This window comes from Felis catus, chromosome C2 (genome assembly GCF_018350175.1).
Source record: "Felis catus isolate Fca126 chromosome C2, F.catus_Fca126_mat1.0, whole genome shotgun sequence".
Lineage (NCBI taxonomy): Eukaryota > Metazoa > Chordata > Mammalia > Carnivora > Felidae > Felis > Felis catus.
This window is the reverse complement of record NC_058376.1, coordinates 15,106,769-15,126,484: the sequence shown is the minus strand read 5'-3', so window position 1 is coordinate 15,126,484 and position 19,716 is coordinate 15,106,769. Positions and strand designations below refer to the sequence as shown.

General features: G+C 37.4%; 1 long non-coding RNA gene across 2 annotated transcripts; it reads right to left on the bottom strand.

The window, feature by feature from the left end:
• Window positions 1-13,509: 13,509 nt before the first annotated feature.
• LOC123379785 lies at window positions 13,510-18,566 on the bottom strand. 2 transcript variants are annotated; one of them, XR_006584659.1, is made up of 3 exons: window positions 18,456-18,566; window positions 14,968-15,051; window positions 13,510-14,376 (listed from the first exon to the last, which is right to left on the bottom strand). It is a non-coding gene; the product is annotated as an uncharacterized LOC123379785 (long non-coding RNA). The 2 variants fall into 2 exon arrangements; XR_006584658.1 differs by lacking the exon at window positions 18,456-18,566 and adding an exon at window positions 15,955-17,707.
• Between the last annotated feature and the right edge of the window lie 1,150 nt (window positions 18,567-19,716).

The following is a 19,716-nucleotide window of genomic DNA, read 5'->3' as shown; positions in this document are numbered from 1 at the left end:
TCTAAATGAAGTCTAAACTTAGAAAAGGAGTTCTCCTTTCCTTCTGTCAAATGAATAACTCCGGACAGATATGTACATATAAACAGGATGATGTGATTGGACTTAAAACGCCAAATGCTAACATTCATGGGAAGCTCCTGTTGATTAAATCCTGTCAGGGTATGACACAGAAATGCTCATCAAAAGTGAGCTCAATATGCACACACAGGATTTTCAGAACCTTGAAGTGAAAAAAGTCATCTAAACAAACTGAAATTTGGGGCAGTTTGGTGGCTCAGTCAGTTAAGTGGGCTACCTCTTGATTTTGGCTCAGGTCACGATCTCAAGGTTAGTGGATTGGAGCCCTGCATCAGGCTCAGCATTGATAGTGCCAAGCCTGCTTGGGATTGTCTCTCCTCTCTTTCTCCCCTTCCCTCACGCACTCTCTCTTTCTCTCTCAAAATAAATAAATTTAAAAAAAAATTAAACAAGCTCAAGCTGGAAATAAATAGAGACCAAGAGGAGGGTCTGGTGGAGGGCTGAACAGGGAGCATTGGCAGAGATCTGCCACATCTCTGCAGTTGACATTGTTGGAATCCATAGAAAGATTAAATTTATTTACTATGGGGAGAGACTGAAAAAAAAAGGACTGTGGAGAAAAATAAAAACTAGTTCCAAGAGTATGCAGGACAATTTTATAGGTACAGTTTAATATACTATCAAGGATTGTATTTGCTCTGTGCCAGGCACTCTTCTACAAACTTTACACATACTCAGGTGTATTCACTCTGACAACAGCCCAAGAAAGGGGGAACAGAGAGCCAGAGAGGTGGAGTACTTGCCCAAGTTAACTCACCCAAAAGTCTGGCTCTGGATTGGGCTCTGATTCATCAACCACTACTGCATTTTGTGGAAACATTCCTCCATAAAATGGCATGCCAAACCCAGAAATAAGTTGAAGAGAACAGGCAGCCGTGGATTACTTCCACCAATATCACCGAGCCATTTTGTACCTTAGGGCCTTGTGTGACTTGTATTCAACATATGTACTATTATTTTACACCTAGGGAGCAGAGAATATATTTTGTGCCTTCTAGTTTTCTTCTACAGCACCAAGCATAGTTTTCAAACCCTTCTTTTGCAGCATTTCCACTCAGAGACTGGTGTCCTCCAATTTAGAATGCTCCAAACCAGATTAATAGAGGCCTCTGCAAGTGAGATTTCTTTTCCATAATAATTATTAAAAAAAGAGCTGAGTTGTCCAGGCCTACCTAAAAAAAATGCTGACCCCGTCCATGCACTGTAGAGACAGTCCCCTCATCTCTGCTGTGATGTGTGTTGATCAAAGGGTATCCTCCCTTTTTTTAAGGTGATGTATTTATTTTGAGAGAGAAGAGAAAGAGAGAGAGCATGAGCTGCAGAGGGACAGAGAGAGGGGGAGAGAAAGAGAATCCCAAGCAGGGTCTGTGCTGTCAGCGCAGAGCCCAATATGGGGCTTGATCTCACAAACAATGAGGTCATGACCTCAGCTGAAATCAAGAATCAGACGCTTAACCCTCTGAGCCACCCAGGTGCCCTCCAAGGGGCCCTTCTCTGAATCCCTGCCTATGGCCCACAGGGTAGCTGTCAATAAATATTAGGAGTCCCCAGGGTTTTCCATGGTTTTAAATAAACATGAAATTAATGATAATTTCAGTTCCTAGTATTCAGAAGAGAAGGGGCTGGAGAGAAGGGGGAGTGACAGTTCAGCAGACCTCAACTGTCAAGAGGGGAGATGCTTTTTAAGGCAGGCATTTCCTCCAAATTAAATTTCTTTCTGTTCAGAGAGTCCAGCGAAATATGAGCACTTAGAATTTATTTATTTCTAGATTGAACTGTCAAACACAACCAGTTTCCCCTTCAATGGGAGAGCTGACACAAACAGAAGCCAGCGTGAACCCATTATCTATGCTAATGTCCTTATTGTTGACTCAATTTACTTTGCAAGAAAGTCACTCTCAAAAATTACCATTGTGCACAATGAGAGGTATTTGCAGACTCATTAAACATTCCTAATATTTAGCTCACCAGAAGGTAAACGTACCTTTAAAAACTACCTATACAATGAAAAGCTAAAAGAAAATAAACATACAAAGTACAATTCTTTTCTGTCTCAGACTGACATTTGAATACATCACCCACTGACTCTAAATGTTTTGAACTGTTATGAAGAATATGGACCCAGAATTTTCAAATGACTTGATTGTTTACTAGGAACTGCCTTTGGGAAGAAAGGGAGTCGCAACTTGAAAACAGAGGGTCGAGTTCTTTAGTTCCTTAGCACATCAAAAGTACAGTCTTCCTTTCATACAGGAATAATACCAGAGATCCTTTCCAATAGTTTGTGGCCAGCAGGGACGGGGAGATTTGCGACACTCAAGGGTTATGAGATCTGATGACACTCAGATAAGGGAAGCCTTGAAGCATTTAGCAAGGGGACAGCAAAAAAGTAAACTATTAGTCTGCTGAAATTTTAACTGTTTCTCTAACTGGCCTCATACATGATGTGCATCTGGGTCTCTCACAAAGCCTGCTTTCTTCTATATCACTGGTTGTCCTTCCCAGGTACTGGTACTTTCAAAATGAAAACAATGTGTACACCCTGTTACCTTGCAGGGCCAAGAAAACAAGGAATCCGAGGATCTGTCTCCCACAGATGCTTTCCTGATCTCTCAGTCATCTCTCCTGAACCTCTAGGCAGCATCACAGATGGAATCAAAATTCTCTGGAAAATATCTAACACGTACGGACTGACTATGTTATTTATGCTACTCAGGCAAAAAAAAAAAAAAAAAGGCAATGTGTGCCAGTGGCCGTTAAATTAAACTGTGCATTCTTAATTTCTATCTCACAAAGGCTTTTGGTTGACATTGCTTATTTGATTGTTTATTTTTCCTTCCAAATATGACAGATGTAATCTCTGTGGGCCTGGCTCAGTTTATGCACTGTGTTTGCCTTGTTTGAAATGAATACAGACTCTGATACCAGGTCCACTGTTAAGCCTGACATGCAGAAGGCACATGGACGGTGAAGATGCTTTTCTTCTTAACATCCCAAGCGAAGGACCGCAAATTAATGCTGCTTTTCTGTTGTGTATGATCTGTATTTAAGGACTTCAGGTTCCCAACATTTCATGTAGTTTCCTTACTACATAAGTAATGAGAGAATTTACACCGTATTTGAAACCAGGGTGCTGTTTATTGACTAGGTCACCAGGAGTGGGTCTCTCATAGTTTGTATTAGAGAAAAAGAATGCCAATAACTGTTAATGTTGCCATAATTTGCTTTCCGCTTGCTAAGACCTGACCTGGGGGCATAGAGGTGGTCTTGGTACATCGGAATAAGTTTTCAACGTCAAGGCCAAGTTAGATTTTGGTAACTTGGGAGAAACCAATTATTGACTTGCATAAAGAACCATATTGAAGAAAAAGAGGTGCCTTCAAATTGCTTCATAGAAGAATGGTTTTTTTAGCCAAGGATTGCAAAGATGGTAAAAAGTTCTTCTCCCTTTCCCCCTCAACAGTACAGCGGTGAGAAGAATTTATCAGAAGACATGGGGATCAATCAGCTTGCCCCAGCCATACAGAGAAAAGCTCCTCGCTTCTTCGACACCTGACATCTTGCAGTTCTGTGCATATAATCACTGAAGAATGCAGCTTTTATCTACTTAGAAAGATAAATAATTCAGATCAAAGAATGTTTATCACTCAATTCGTAATAAAATATGGTCTAGGAAATTTTCTCACTCACGGATCCTGGAGTGAAATTAAATCTGGAAGCTTGACGCCGAAGTGGAGAACCCACAATATTTGCCCAGTTCTTACTCAAAATACCTTAACAGTTAATCAAAGATTTTGGTTTGTTCTAGATTCCTGACTAGGCCAAATATGAAAGTTTTATTTGCCGTGGGAGAAAGAAATTTTAGAATTTATTGACAATACAAGCAATAGAACTTTTTTTTACCATGTATTTTGTCATTTTCAGAATTTGGATATACCTAATAATACTAATTAATAATAATAATAATGATAACAATAATAAAAAATATGTAATACCTACTATGTTCCAAGCACTATTTCAGATGTTTTGAATATACCATATTAACTTACTTGATCTTTGCACTAACTCTGTGAGGTTAATATTACAATCTGCACTTTACAGATAAGGAAAGTGAAACACAGGTCAGATAACATGGCCAAGATCATGCAGATACAGCCCGGATTTGGACCCAGGCAGTCTGATTCTTGAGTCTAAATCCTTAGCTATGACATTATAACTACACCCTCTGTACTTTTGCTATTTATTAACACATGTCTCTTGACTTAAAACAATCTGACAGACTCCAGCCTGGACGTCATTATTCTGAAGGATTTCTCCTAAAGTCAATCCTTTTTAATATTAGAATCTATTTAATAAAAGCCAAGTATTTATTGGATTCCCTAGTAGTTAGGCATATGTAAATGTTTGATATCTTACTCTATTGACAAATAATAACATTAATTATGATAGATCTTGAAAAAGCAATCTGTAATATTACATCCTGGGCTTCCATGTATTTACCCATTTTGTTGAGTACTTCAAACAAAGTGATGACTGTCATTCATAGCTAATCTGGTTTTGAGTCATGGTAAATACGTGTATGTCTGTAGTCAGAGGCTCAGGTCAGGATTTGTTCCTCTACGTGATTGGGCCAACACATCTACCTTTGTGCAAAATTCAACCCTCATGTCTCCTTGTTGTATCTTAAGGTTCTTTCTTTAAACCTTAATAATCCATACAAGTTTCAACATTTGTTAGTTCTTTAATTGTTTTTTCTTTCATTTAACCGAATTCTGGAGGAGTTATTATCAAAATAATATACAACAAATTTTCATGTGTGTCTACCTTATTGAATCTTTCTTTATTGGTGAGATATTTTTATGACATTATTTCTGTATGTAGTAGATTATTTTATTTGTGATTATCTAGGTTCATTTTAATTAAATTTTCCTCTTGTTCTTGCCCTAAATTTATTTTTATTTGGTATGCCTACTTGTCATTTCCATCAGTACCTGAGTAGACATAATGAGTTTCTGGCTATTTTATTTTATTAGTGTTTATTTATTTTTGAGAGAGAGACAGAATATTGATGGAGGAGGGACAAAGAGAGAGGGAGACACAGAATCCAAAGCAGGGTCCAGGCTCTGAGCTGTCAGTACAGAAGCCGTCACAGGGCTTGAACTCATGAACTGTGAGATCATGACCTGAGTCAAAATCAGATGCTCAACCGACTGAGCCACCCAGGCTCCCGGTTTCTGGCTGTTCTAAAAGTGACCTTTATGCATCTGTGTGTTTTGGAATTATACTTTTTAAAGGTGAAACTATAGATGGAAATTTTAGTTCTGCTTTGTTAGATAAAGTCATATGGGTTTTTGTTTTGTTTTGTTTTGTTTTTATTTCTGTTTCTGTTTTTGTTTTTGTTTTTGTTTTAAAGTAGGCTTCATGCCCAGTGCACAGCCCAATGCAGGTCTTGAACTCACAACCATGAGATCAAGACCTGGGCTGAGACCAAGAATTGGATGCTTAATCGAATGAGCCACCCAGGTGTCCCAGATAAAGTCATATGTATACTTAAAATACAACTTTTATAAAACATGTATATTATCAAATGAAGACTTAAATGTAAAAGTATTTAGAAAAGTAAAATAATTAATCCAAGATTTAGAAGGAGTGACTCCACATTTAAAAATAAAATTATATGTATAAGAAAACAAAAACATAAGATTATCAAGATTATTGTGATTATATTCAGTCTGCTCAACTTGGAGAAATAGAATATTTCCCTTCCTTTTCAAATTAGGATGTAAAAAGGACATGAAATACCTTTGATGCATGGTACCAACAAGAGAAATAACCAAATAAAATAAAAACTATATTTTGTGTAGGATGAAAGAAAAAGGGTAGATGCAAACACACCTTGGGAGACTGAATTCCAGAAAAAAAGCAAACTCCTGATAGATGAATAGAAAGCCACGAAAGCCTCTGTGCCTGGAAACAGTTATGGGGAGAAGCCAGCCTACCTTAGACTGGGATACTTTACAGTGATGCAGAAAAATTGGCCACGTTTTTGATGATAGAGTAGGCAAGCAGAATATATTTGGCTCTAGAAGGACACTAAATAAAAAACAAATCTCAGTCATGGAATTCTCTGCCCAGCTCCACACCACTGCAGAATTTTGTCAAAACAATAGTCCGGGAGAGACTGAAAGCAGAGAATTCAGAACCTTAGAGTGTTTAGATTTCAGGTACCTAAAACTGTTGATTTTTTTTTTAAGAACCAAAACAACTTGAAATGGAGCTAAAATTCTTCTCAGATTAAAAAAAGAAAAAGTCAAAGTGTTCCATCCCTCAGTGGCAGCAATGATAACTTAATACAAATAAAACTGTCAGAAAGGAGAAATTCATGTACTGAAAACTTCAGTTAAGCCCTATTTATACTCCTATCTAGAGTTATCTGAATGACTGTCACTTCACCCTACCCAATATATATGCATTATTTGGGAAAATAATAAAACCAAATAAAGCCAAACAAATTATATTTTCTTTCTGCTGTTCTTTTATTCACAATATCTGGAATACAGTAAAACTTGGAGATGTGAAGAAGTAGAAAAGTCTCACCCATAATCAACAATTAAAAGACTCAATAGAAGCACATCTACGTATGACCCATATTTTAGAAGTATCTGACCAGAAACTTAAAACAACCACCACAAATACATTGAAGAATTAACAGGAAAACATGAGTGTAACAAAAGAAGAGACGAAGGTTTCAGACAAGATCAGGTATGTTCAGTGTGTTACGGTCGTAGACAAGAGATGAGCATTTCAACAAAGAAATTGGAGCTGTGAATGGGGCGCCTGCGTGGCTCAGTCGGTTGAGTATCCCACTTTGGCTCAGGTCATGATCTCTTGTTGTCGAGTTCGAGCCCCGAATTGGGCCCTATGCAGGGTACCGGGTACCGGGTGCGGGGGTGCCTGCTTCGGGTTCTGTGTCTCCCTGTCTCTCTGCCCCTCCCCTGCTCATGCTCTGTCTCTCTCTGTCTCAAAAGTTAAAAATAATAATAATAATAAAAGAGATTGGAGCTGGAAATAACTAGGTGGAAGTACTGGAATTGAAAAATAAAATAAATGAAGTAAAAAATATTCATTGACCAGTTCATCAGAAAATTGAGTGCTAAAGAAGAATTCATAATTCTTATAATTCAATACTAAAAAAGCATAAAGAGATAAACAAGACTGACCAAAAAAATGATTAGGGTAGCAGTGACCTGTGATACTATATTAAGTGGGTGAATATATATGTAAGTGTGGCCAAAAATATGTAAAAAAGAGGTAAAAGAATTTAAAAAATTAAAAATGTGTAAAGAAATTATGACCAAAGTTTTCTAAAATTGGTTAAAAACTGAATCCCTATAGTTTAGAAGATCTTAACTACCAATCAGAGTAAGTACAAACAAAACTATAATTGTGGACATTGTAGCTAAATTTTTGAAATTAAAGATAAATAGACTCTCTAAGAAGAACGTGAAAGGAGGGAAAAAAATCCAGTAAAACTACTACAAAGAAATATTGTTGATGTTTCATCAGAAATTATGGAAAGTGGAAGACAATGGGATACAAAATTTGGAAGTAGAAGAAAGGAAAGATATAAGGAATAAGAGAAAGGAAAAATTTTATCACATAATTCTGTTCCAGAGAAAAATTCCTCCAAAAAATGACAGGACAGCGTACCTGTAGTACAAAACATGCTAAATGAAATACTTCAAACTGAATGAAAATTACAGCTGATTTAAACTCCAAAATACAGGATTGAACTAAAATCATTGGAAATGTTAATTATGTGGATAAATATAACTTACTTAATTCTCTTAATGTCTTTAAAAGACAAATAGTGGGGCGCCTGGGTGGCGCAGTTGGTTAAGCGTCCGACTTCAGCCAGGTCACGATCTAGCAGTCTGTGAGTTCGAGCTCCGCGTCGGGCTCTGGGCTGATGGCTCACAGCCTGGAGCCTGTTTCCTATTCTGTGTCTCCCTCTCTCTCTGCCCCTCGCCCGTTCATGCTCTGTCTCTCTCTGTCCCAAAAATAAATAAACGTTGAAAAAAAATTTTAAAAGACAAATAGCATTTAAAAATATAATATATTGTGGGCTGATATTGTTACAAGTAAATATATGAAAAAATTCCAAAGAAACAAAGAACGGGAGGATAAAATTACACACTTCTAAGATTCTTACAATATATTTGAAGGGATATAGTATTTAATTTATAGTATTAATAAAGTATGGTAAAATGAGGATATGTATTGAAATCTCTAGAACAATCATTTTTATTAAAAATTTGCATAAACAAAAGCCCCATAAATCAAGAACCAAGGATATAAATAGAAAACAAATAGCAATCTGGTAGACTTCAACTACATCAACAATTATATTAAATGCAAATGGACTAGACACTACAATTAAAAGGCAGAGATCATTGAACTAGATAGAAACTAAGATTCAAATTTGGATTCTAGTCTGTACTCTGGACTAAGTAGCTTAATGATATTTTTGACTCTCAGTTTCTTCATCTGTCACAAGGGAGAAGGTACTTGGTATATAATAGATGTTCAATAAATTTATTGAATAAATGAAAGTAAATATAAAAATGAAAGCGTTTATTATGCACACAAAAATTCAAGTCAAAATCATGGTGAGTTTGTTTTTTGGTTTGTTTTTGTTTTATTTGAAAACAGACTGCTTTAAACACCAAAGATGCAGTTACAGAGATTTTAATGGTGACATATGGAAAATAACCAAAAGGGAAAAAGAGTTTTCTGACATGGCAGCAAGTCTGGATACAGGACTTACTGGAGAAGAGATTATTTTCCCAGCATGAGCTGAAAAAGAGTATAAAAATCTCCCGTGGTGGCATTCAGAGGCACAGGCATATGTGGAACTGGACCCTCTTCAAGAAAGCAATACTTCCAGCAGTGCACGCATTTGTGATGCAGAAAGAAATCACAGTGTCCCCAGGAGAAGGAAAGTTGACACAATGGACTTGACCTACAACTTTCAGGATTTATTGCTGCAAATAACTATGTTTATTTAGTCACCAGTTACTACTTGGATGGCCAAATTCCATAGCCATAGACAAAGAGCTAATCTGAAATTCTCCAAAATTTTGAATAGACTCATTGCAAAGTAACATACTTCTTTTCTGAAAGTACATTATACCTATAATTATTAGCTTAAAACCGTGTAAAAAGAATAGTCTTTATTCTTCAATTACTGAATTGTTGAGAGTTGGTAGCAATAATTCTGTCAAGCTTTTTGTTTAAATATTTGGCCTCCATAGACTCGAAATAATATGGAATTTTCTTTTTAAATACTTTTTATAAAATCTTGTAAAAACTAGATGAATCAGTGGGAACAAAATGAATTTTGATTTCCTCATTTTTTTCTCCCACTTTCTTCACGTCTTTAAATTCTTTATATTTTTACTGACACTTACATAGAAGATGATCTTTCATGGGTGATATTTACTTATCATTTTGGAGTTTTTTCTTATTATAAAACTTTTAGATAACACAATTGATATTCTGCTTCTAATGTATCTTTATGGGGTATGAAAAATTCCCCGTAGGGCTTTTAAGCTTCATGATCTTAATAATTCATTCTAAATAACATGAAATAAGCTTAATAAATTTAACAATAAAAAGAATCCTTAAAGTTTATTTTGTGTCACATAAATACTAGTATAACAAGCAAGTTCATAAGATTACATGTTTATACCAAAGCTCTGTTATTCTATCATGTATTATTATTTAGATTTTACATATATTTGCTGGCTCAAAATAATGCATTATTCTTAAAGTTATGTAGTTTATGTGCTTTCTCCTATTTTTGTAATAGTAAGAGTTTTATTTCCATATTTAACTTTTTGAATGTTTTTCATCCAATGTTATTATTAAAACAATAGTGTTCACAAAAATCATTTTTTTCTCATAATAATAATCATTATACTTTAACTGTGAGCAAGAGACTAGAAATATAAAAAACAAAAAATAAGATTTTTAGTCCAGGTTACAACTAGAGTATTTACTAAGTTTATATGGAAAGAATCAGATATTACTAATAAATCTAAATAAAATGCTTTGTTGACATTACTAGTGCTTTCTCTGATTAATATTTGGTGACCAAATATGCTATGATGGATAATTAATCATGCAAAAGTCAGATCAGGTAGGCAGAAATGGCATTGGAATTGGCATCCAGATCTTCAGACTGAAGGTTGAGACTAAAATTGAAGCTGAAAAGCAGATGTTGGCCAAATCTGTGACCAAAGTCAAGCTTTCTGTACATCTCTAATATAATAAACACTGACAAACCACTGAGGAAGAATACACTTTAAAAGTTGTGCTCAGAAACATCTAATTCAACCTAGTAACTAAATACATATGCTCTGATACCAGAATCATGGCAAATTTAGTGACTGCTGGGTAAAGACTAATCTGAATCTAGTATACCTCTGGATATACTAGGTATATTTTCCAATACTTCAGGTATATGTGTCAAGAAGTTTTTCAGTAAGTTGCCTGTATACTGGACAATCACAGAAGCCTGGAGAGTTGATATTAGCCTTGAAGTGAGATTGTGAAGGTATACTTTTAGTTCTGCTAGAGGGATGCAAACTAGTTTCGATGATTTTTTACTAACAGAAAAATCATTCAACAGATCAATAGGTTCCTATCAGGTTCTGGGGATATGTTCATTTGGTCCATTAACAACAACAATAACAACAACAACAATAAACATATCTGGAACAGCAGCTGCATTGGAATCACAACCTGATAAAATTTACACTGATCGATTTTATTCTGCAAGATCCATCTGTCTTCCTTGTACACCAGTTAGGTAAGTTGAATAGAGATGTGGTAGGAAGTATTATCCCTGAATCCGTCGAGTTCTTGATGGTGGACTTAATCTTGGAAATACAGTACTGCCTTTAGTTTGCTATCCTGGTAAGTAGAGGCAGTTCCAGTGGCTTCCACCAGGTTTTTCTAATTATAATACCTCTCACTTCACAGGTCAAGAAATCAATGTAGGCATTCTGCCAGTTGCCCAATATGTCTATCCCAACCATGCAACCCAGAACTAGAAAATAACCATGGGTTTGGTTTGGGGACACCTTTGGCCTACAGATAGATATAATTAAATCCAAACTCCACTAATCAACTCACTTCCATATATCCTCATTGTAATCAGTAAACCACAACAACATTTAAAAAACATTTTTAATGTTTATTTATTTTTGAAAGAGAGAGGGAGAGACAGAGCGTGAGCGGCAGAGAGGGAGACACAGAATCTGAAGCAGGCTCCAGGCTCTGAGCTGTCAGCACAGAGCTCCATGCGGGACTCCAACTCACTAGCTGTGAGATCCTTACCTGGGCCCAAGTCAGACGCTTAACGGATTGAGACACCCAGGCGCCCAACCACAATGACATTTTAGATTTCCAGGTGTTAGTTGGTTCAGAGCCAGTGACCAAAGAATCACTGAGAGCCTAGTTATTTTCCCTTCGCCTATGCACAGTCATCGGAAGTTCTCTGGGAAATGCTAGGAGGGATATTTATAGCATAACATGTTGGTAATATTAGCAGGACTCTTCCTTGGGGTGACAAAGTTTCTCTTTTATTCAACAGGCTCTGGAACTATGAGCTGACTCAAGACTTAGAGTTGTGTGAGGTCCTTTGAGTCCCTGTTGGGCTGATTTAAATCAATCTTCTGTTCCTAAGACCTAGAGCTTTCCCACTAATAGCAGTAGTTTGAATAGCTGCCCTCCTATTTCATTGTTAGAGACACGATGACCGATTAACTAACATCAGTATTCTCTGGAGGTCAAACCATTTTGGTTACTGTTTTTTCTCTGATACTTGACAGTAACACTGCCCGCCTTTGCCCTAACAACCGAACACTTGGCCCCTACTACTCCAAGACACATTATACCCATCGAATTTAGAGAACTCAATTTGGTGGTAGCAATTTATTCTCTCATTCTCGGCTAGGAGAGAATAGTTACTACAGCAGTCTTCAAGGAGGCTCACCAATGTATTTCTCAAAGCCACTGCAAAGACAGTGTCCTCCAGCATCTCTTAAGAAAGGTGGTTAAAGGATGTGTAAGTAGATCTCACAATAAACCAAATTCAGTATCGTAATTCAGCCTATGGATATCATGTGATCAGCAATTTCACTCTTAGCTACATACCCCAAAAAAATGGAGACATAGGTCCACACAAAAAGTTGTACACGCATATTTATAGCAGAATTATTCATAAAAACCAAGAAGTTGAAACAATCCAATGTCCGTTAACTGATGTCCATAAGTAAAATGTGCTAAAGCCATAAAATGGAATATTACTCAGCAACAGGCAGAAACGAAGACCTGATACATGTTACAACATGGAGGGGCCCTGGAAGCATTATCCTAAGTGAAAGAATTCTGTCAAAGGGGATCATGTATTCTATGGTTCCATTTATACATAATGTCTAGAATAGGTAAATCCATAGAGACAGAGAATAGACTAACAGCTGCCTAGTGTTGGGTCGGAGAGAGGGAGGAATTGGAGGGATAGAAACTAAGTATTTGGGGTTTCATTCTGGAGTCATGACATATTACAAAATCTATTGTGGAAATGTCTGAACAACTCTGTAAATAAACTAAAAGTCCCTGAAAAACACATGCCTTGAGTGCGTTGTAAGGTATGTAGGCTATATCTCAATTAAGCTGGTGAGCAAAACAGGTGGTGAGGGTGTGTCTTCACGGAGAAGTTTCCCTGCAAGGAAACTACATCCTTGGAGGCTGTTATAGGTTTTTCAGACAAAGGGAGCCTAACCTCATCAAACCAGGGAGGAAAAGCCTGCTTCCCCTGGAAAAGAGTCTTTACCAAGTGGGGATTAGGGCGTCCAGTCCCAGCAGAAGCTGTGTGTATGACCCCATTCCATTTTCTTGAATGGTTCCACCTTTTTAATGCCCTAAATTTAACATAAGAGACACATTTTTTTTTTTAATCTTAGCCTTGCAGTCCCAGGACATGGGATTTATTTCAGGGTAGTCACAGAAGCTTTATGATTTATAATCAGACTTTCATCTGGGTAATTAAAGCCTTGAGCTCATCATTTTCTTTTTCTTAGGTCTCCAGCATATTTAAAAGCACCAACCAAACCCAAAGTTTTTATGCTCTTTAGTGACCCTAAAATATTAGCTACTTTGTCATACAGAGACATGCTTTTCTAAAGACACTTGATCATAAGTGACTATGAGGAATAATTTACATATCGTTTGCCAGTGCATGCCATGGACTGCCAGTTTACTATTTACTATGGAACCAAAGGAATTAATATCTTTGTATGTGGCCAGATGAGAAAACCGGTTCCAGATTCCCATCTTTAAGGTTCTATTCTGGAACCACGTCTGGAGCCAATCACTGTATTTATTGGTTAGAATTCACTAAGGGAATCAGTGCCATTATTAGTATTAAGGGGTAGGGATTTATTACATGAGTTAGACCTTTTGCAACTGTGAACAGAGCAGGTAAGTGAACATTCAGACAGGGAGTTTGAAGAATCAGGTAAAAGCCACGTGCCATTTTTCCTGAAACTCTAGATATGAGACAAAGTGGAGGGGATACTAAAACACCAAGATACACAGTGACCAAAGTGGAACTACAAAGGGGAAACTCATGTAGAGGTCCATAGAAAGCTATTGCATCTGTGTAATTATTGCCTCTGGTTTGTAGCCAAAAATTTCATAGTGGTTCCTGGGGGTGCTATTACTCAGCTGGGACAGCGGTTGGGACAAATATCTGAAAATACAATAGAGGAGAAAAAAGCAGCATCTGGAAATGTCATTTCAAGATTAGCCAAGTTGACTTTAATACAATCTAGCTTATTATTCTGACTCATTGGCCAGAAGGGTTTCTAGAGGAATAAAGAGGGCAGGTTAATGCAAAGAGAGAAACAGAAAGGACAAACACCTTGGTGTTACTTTCATTGGTCACACTACATCATTTGTTCAAAATCCAGGACCTCTGTAGTCATTGGTTCCTTGTACCAAGGCTCGAAGCTGAATACTATTTTTGGTTTTCTCACATCTGCCCTGGAACATAAGAGGTTTTCAGCATATAGCCTATAGGCTGTATGAATGAATTCATATGTGGATAACTGAGGATTTGTTTTTCAAAGCCCTCTTACTGCTTTCTAATTTCATGTGCATGCTTTTTCTGCATCCTGCACTGGTAATAGCCACTTGTCCTTGAGGTAAGGATCTCAGGGTCCTATGGTGCTGCAAGATAAAAGAAGAAAGGAAGAGTCAAGCGTTTCACAATTGGGGTGGAGAGTCAGCAGACTGTACAAATTAAAGAGAGTACTTTCATCCAAGCGAAAACATCACAAGCTTCCTATTAAAGGTAAATATGTCCTCTCCTGACCCATTGTGGAGAGGAGGCCACCAGGAGCCAGAGCCATGGTTGTGCCGAGGGTAGGAGAAAATGAGGCAGTACAAGATCTGTGAACTAAGCTCCTCCTTTTGGACTTTGTAAAGCACCTTTGAAGAAAATCTTCTGCCCTGAAAATGGTTTCCCTGAAGTCTGGGGCCAAAATGGGTGATTGTCTGAAATGTGCCACTGTGAACTAAGGTTGTCCAAACTCTCAGAATCCAGAGAGGATCCAGGTTTTTGTAGAACTTTAATACTTAAGCAATAGGAGGATCTCTTTTTAAGAAAAATAATGCAAAATTATGGGTAAACTTAGATGCTTTCCTGGAATAATAAAATCAACAAATTACATGTTTTCAAGGCTAGTAGCTGCTAAAAATATAGCAGATCCCCGCTCCCAGAAAACATAATATGTTTTATTAATAAACTTCCGGACTCACCTGCTTAATACTTTTTCTACATAATTTGGCTACTATATGTTTTGATTCCCTCTTCGGATGACAATAATCTCAGCATATCATTTTCTGCGGAGAGAATAGTTTATCTTTAGCATGATTGACTCTTACTTTTATTACTTATAATTTGGCCAATTTTATTTCATTTTCACAATTTGTTACTGGCAGCCCCATTTAAATGTTTTAGATTTTTGTCACTTCTGCGAAAAGTTCTGACAAACTTTCTTCTTAGGTTAACTGTATGATTTCAGGGCATTTCATGTGCTCTTGTACATTGACATATGGTTTAAATCAATGACATACATGAAATCACATCAACGGATTTCATTCCAATGTTTTCATCAATGTTCTCATTGCAATGTCAATGACAGCGTCAATATTTCGTGTCAATCAGCAGCATTCATTAATTGGCTCATCAAAGAGTTCAAGAGCTATTCATTATTTCTGTTTATAACTTTTCATCATTTAATTATTTTTAAATACGGTCTGAACATTCTTGCTCAGTTTTTTATTGTATCAACAAAATTTATATTAATTACATCCCTCAGTTCTTTTATGTCATTTTTGGCTCATCTTATGTGTGTTTTTCCCAATGTTTTAATAAACAGATTTAAAGAGGGGCGCCTGGGTGGCTCAGTCGGTTAAGCATCCGACTTCAGCTCAGGTCATGATCTCGTGATTTGTGAGTTCGAGCCCCGTATGGGGCTCTGTGCTGACAGCTTGGAGCCTGGAACCTGCTTCGGATTCTGTGTCTCCCCTTCTTACTGCCCCTCCCATGCTCACGCTCTGACTCTCTCTGTTTCTCAATAATAAATAAACGTTAAAAAAATAAAAAATAAATAAACAGACTTAAAGGTGACAAATAGGTATTCTTCATATGTATCCAGGTCAGGACTCTGTAATCTCTTACTTATTTTATCAAAATAACCCCAAAATAACTTTCCAAATGTAAATAATGCATTTCAGCTTCACCATTCTGGAATAAACTTTTGCACCTTAGTGTGTTTAGTCTGCTTTCAAGTATTCAAACCATATGTTAGAGTTCTTTAAATTTCACAACAGCTTCATACAGTGCAGGCCATCTTATCACGTTGAGACTCCTAAAATAGACAAACAAACAAAACTCCAAAAATCTGGCAAGGAGTTTACAATGCCCCATTGACAAGACCTGTGGAGACAACATATAAAGGTTGCAAAATAATGAAGTAATAAACAGCTTTGGGCACTGGGGGATCAGGTCTTTCTCCAAAGATTATGTCCTACAAACTTTAAAATGTTGTTCAGTGATGGAGTAGAATCGTCCAGGACTAGTTTCATTTTGTTGAATAACATCACAGATATACAGTCATAAGTTGGTGAAGAGGTTAAAATCCCATAGAGGGCTTTCTGCCGTAACAGAAACTTCCAATAATTATCAATAACCCGTGTTTATAACCTCCGTAGAATCTACCACAGTGCAGTGACACTTGATGTCTGGTTTATTTATTTTATCCGCTGCTTCATTGTAAAAGGATCTCTGATGATTTCGATCCATTCTCTTGGGCAAATAAGTTAGATCTTGTCCATTGTGACATTTCCCAGTGCTTGTGCAAAAATAATTCAATTCAGCAATTAACTTGAAATTATTCCTAACATTTTCCTTACTTAAAGATTGCAATTTCGCATGTAATTTCTGAAGGACAAGTCTCTTTAACTTAAGAATGTCGTCACTGCAACCACTCAAAAGAGTTTCTGTTCTTTCTTGTGTTTAAGACAGTGTCCTCGCATATTTTACTTTATTTACATGAATTCCAAGTGAACAGGTCCTTAATCTTTGTGGGGTAGTCTTGAAGGCTTTCCATATATTCATCCAGAAAGTCTGAGTTATTAAGTAGCATTGGTCTCACTAACAGTATGTTACAAATAAAATAACATATGAAACCTCCGGTCTTCGGTTCGGGTAGCTGGGATCACGCACAATTTTGACTACTCTCGATTTTCTTAAAATTTTTTTTGCTTGAGAAGCATCTTTTTTGAATATGATAAATTTTGTTTCATTCTCTGTAAATACTATCGGGGTCTAGTTTTTGAAAAACATTTGATTTCCTTTCAGTGGTGTTGAATGACATTATTTCTTGTTGTAACAAGCCAAAATAAAAAATCATGGTGCTCACTTAGGTCAATAGATTCATCAAAATGAAGGAGTCATTGACCTGCCTCTTAAATGCTCTGATGTCCGTACAAACTGGCTTTATAAGCATTTTATCTTTCTTTTGCTGTTTGTTTCCTATTAACAGTGTCCTAATTCTCCTCACCTTCCTTATCTCTTCTTGTCACCTTCATGATTTGTATTTTCTAGACTACTGTAATTCTACTTCTTATCCTCATGATTTTTGCCAGTTGCTACTTTCAGTACTTAGGTATTAAGAAGCATCAATATATAACATTTTTATTCTTTTTTTTCCCCTCCAGGTTATGTTTTTGGCTTCCACAAGGATATTTTCTTCCTGATGTATTTGATTCTGGCTAACAAAATTAATAATTCTGAAAAAAGACAAGACTAAGTGGAAATGAAAACATACACAAGAGCAATTTAAATGATTTTACATTGCCACCCTATCGTCTGGGCATACATAGTTGTGTACTCACATCCTTCTTACATAACTCACAATGCTTATTATTCGCGTGGGTAGACTTTTTGTTACACTAACACTTGTTTCTTTAGCCAGTTTTATTTTGTCAGTGGTGAAATTACACGCTATTCCACTAGGAATCACCAGACTGTGAGGACAATAGATACGTCAGAGATTCTAAAACAGAATTCAGAATTCTTAAGATGTGTAAAGTATGACTTTACGTACAGGTATATTTGTTTGTTTGTTTTTTCTTTTTAATTTTTGGTATTCCATAAGTTTGTGACTTACAAACACAGAGATTCTGACAAATGCTAGGAGAACAAAGTATGCTGAATTTATAATTGCACCTGCTACCGGGTTTGTTCAGAATATTTCTGCTACAAGTTCTGTTTTGACTAGATACCTATGAGAAACGGATCCCACACCTACAATTTTCTACGTTTGTTGTGGACTGCAGATGACCTTCTTGCTCTGTGCATTTCAAAATTTTGTTTCTCCTCCACTACCCGCCTGCGTCATAACGTATATTACTCTCAGGAAACACACTGTGGCTCAGATCTCTACGAAGGGAAAGTAGGAGGAGCAGCAGAGTGGGTGACAGAAATATTTGCAGAAGCCATTCCTGTTCTGGGTTCACGGGCAATGACTTCACTCTACGCGTCTGTGGGTGCATGCCACCCAAATATATCGCGGGAACCCCAACTAAATGCATCCCCAAATGAGCATCCCTCTGTAGACGAGCTACAAAACCATTGGTGGCTATTCCAGTGTCACCAAACACAGGAGAAGCGTGCCAGAGTAGAGATCTGGAATGGCAAAATTTAACAGGCTGAAGGGATGGTAGTTAATATATCTTACTCTTGGTGTTCAAATTGGACAATGACTGGTGACCAGGAGCGCACGCACCTAGGCTCCTGTAGGACGTGGCTTATGCTGGTGTCAGCAGAGGGTCCTGCAACCAAAGCTTCGTGGACGTCACGTTACATCCGCCTGTGCTTCATATTCTTTCCGTTTTAGCTTTCAGCTTCCATCCGAGTGTAGCCTCCTTAGATCGTGTCTCACGAACCAATGTGAACTAGTTCCAACCGCACAGATCAGAGGGCTCCGTAGTGACAACTGCTCTGAGGAATAAATACCAAGGAAGCTCCAGTCACAGGAGGCTCCAACGCGTCAAGCAAAGCAGCGTTTCTTTCAAGACACCGTCCCCTGCTGCCCTCCTCCACTTTTTTTTTTTTTAAACCACACTAAAGTGAAGTGTGGGTCCTGGGTCCCTGTTGTCCTTAGAAGAGCATGTTTTCAATGAGCATATCTTATACCTCCTTACGTTCAATGCAAGGAAGTTGAGGAGGAGGGCAATGAAAAAAAAAAAAAAGCAGGATTCTGGGAAAAGGTTAAATGCTTCTATTTTTTATTACAAAAAAATGAACCCTCTGTCCCTGTGTCCTTACTCTGTGTATATCCCTCTGCCCATATCTCTTTAGGCGATGGCAAATACCGGCTCACAGGTGCAAAGTGACTCTTTCATAGACCAAGTAGCGACTCAAAGCTGCTCGATACAATTGTAGAGAGTGACACTGACTCACTGACCCGGCTGGAAATTTCTACCAATGTTGTTACTTCTTGGAACTAAGATTTAGTCTTCTAGAATGTTCTCACTGAAACACTTTTTTTTTTTTTTTTGAGAGAAAGATAGCAGGGGAAGACCAAAGGGAGAGAGAGAGAATCTTAGGCAGACTCCACACCCAGCCTGCCAACGCATGGTTCCATCCCACCACCGTGAGATCAGCACCTGAGCTAAAGTCAAGAGTTGGAGGCTCCACCTACTGAGCCACCCAGGCCCCTCCTTAAAGCACTTCTAAAAGCAGAGAAGAGGGTCTGTGTAACAAAACCCTCTGCGCACACCCCATGCCCACCAGCAGTGTAGACTGGGTACCTTTGCATAAAATAGACCTCCTTTAAGTGATCCTTTTTTATAAATATAAATTTTACATTGTATTGAAAAATGTTTATATAAAAGTGTTTCCTCGCATATCTGTGTTTAGTATTATTAGTATTATCTCTCCACTCCCCCCCCCCCCACCATTAGACATAAGCCGCACAAGGGAACGGATACTTACTA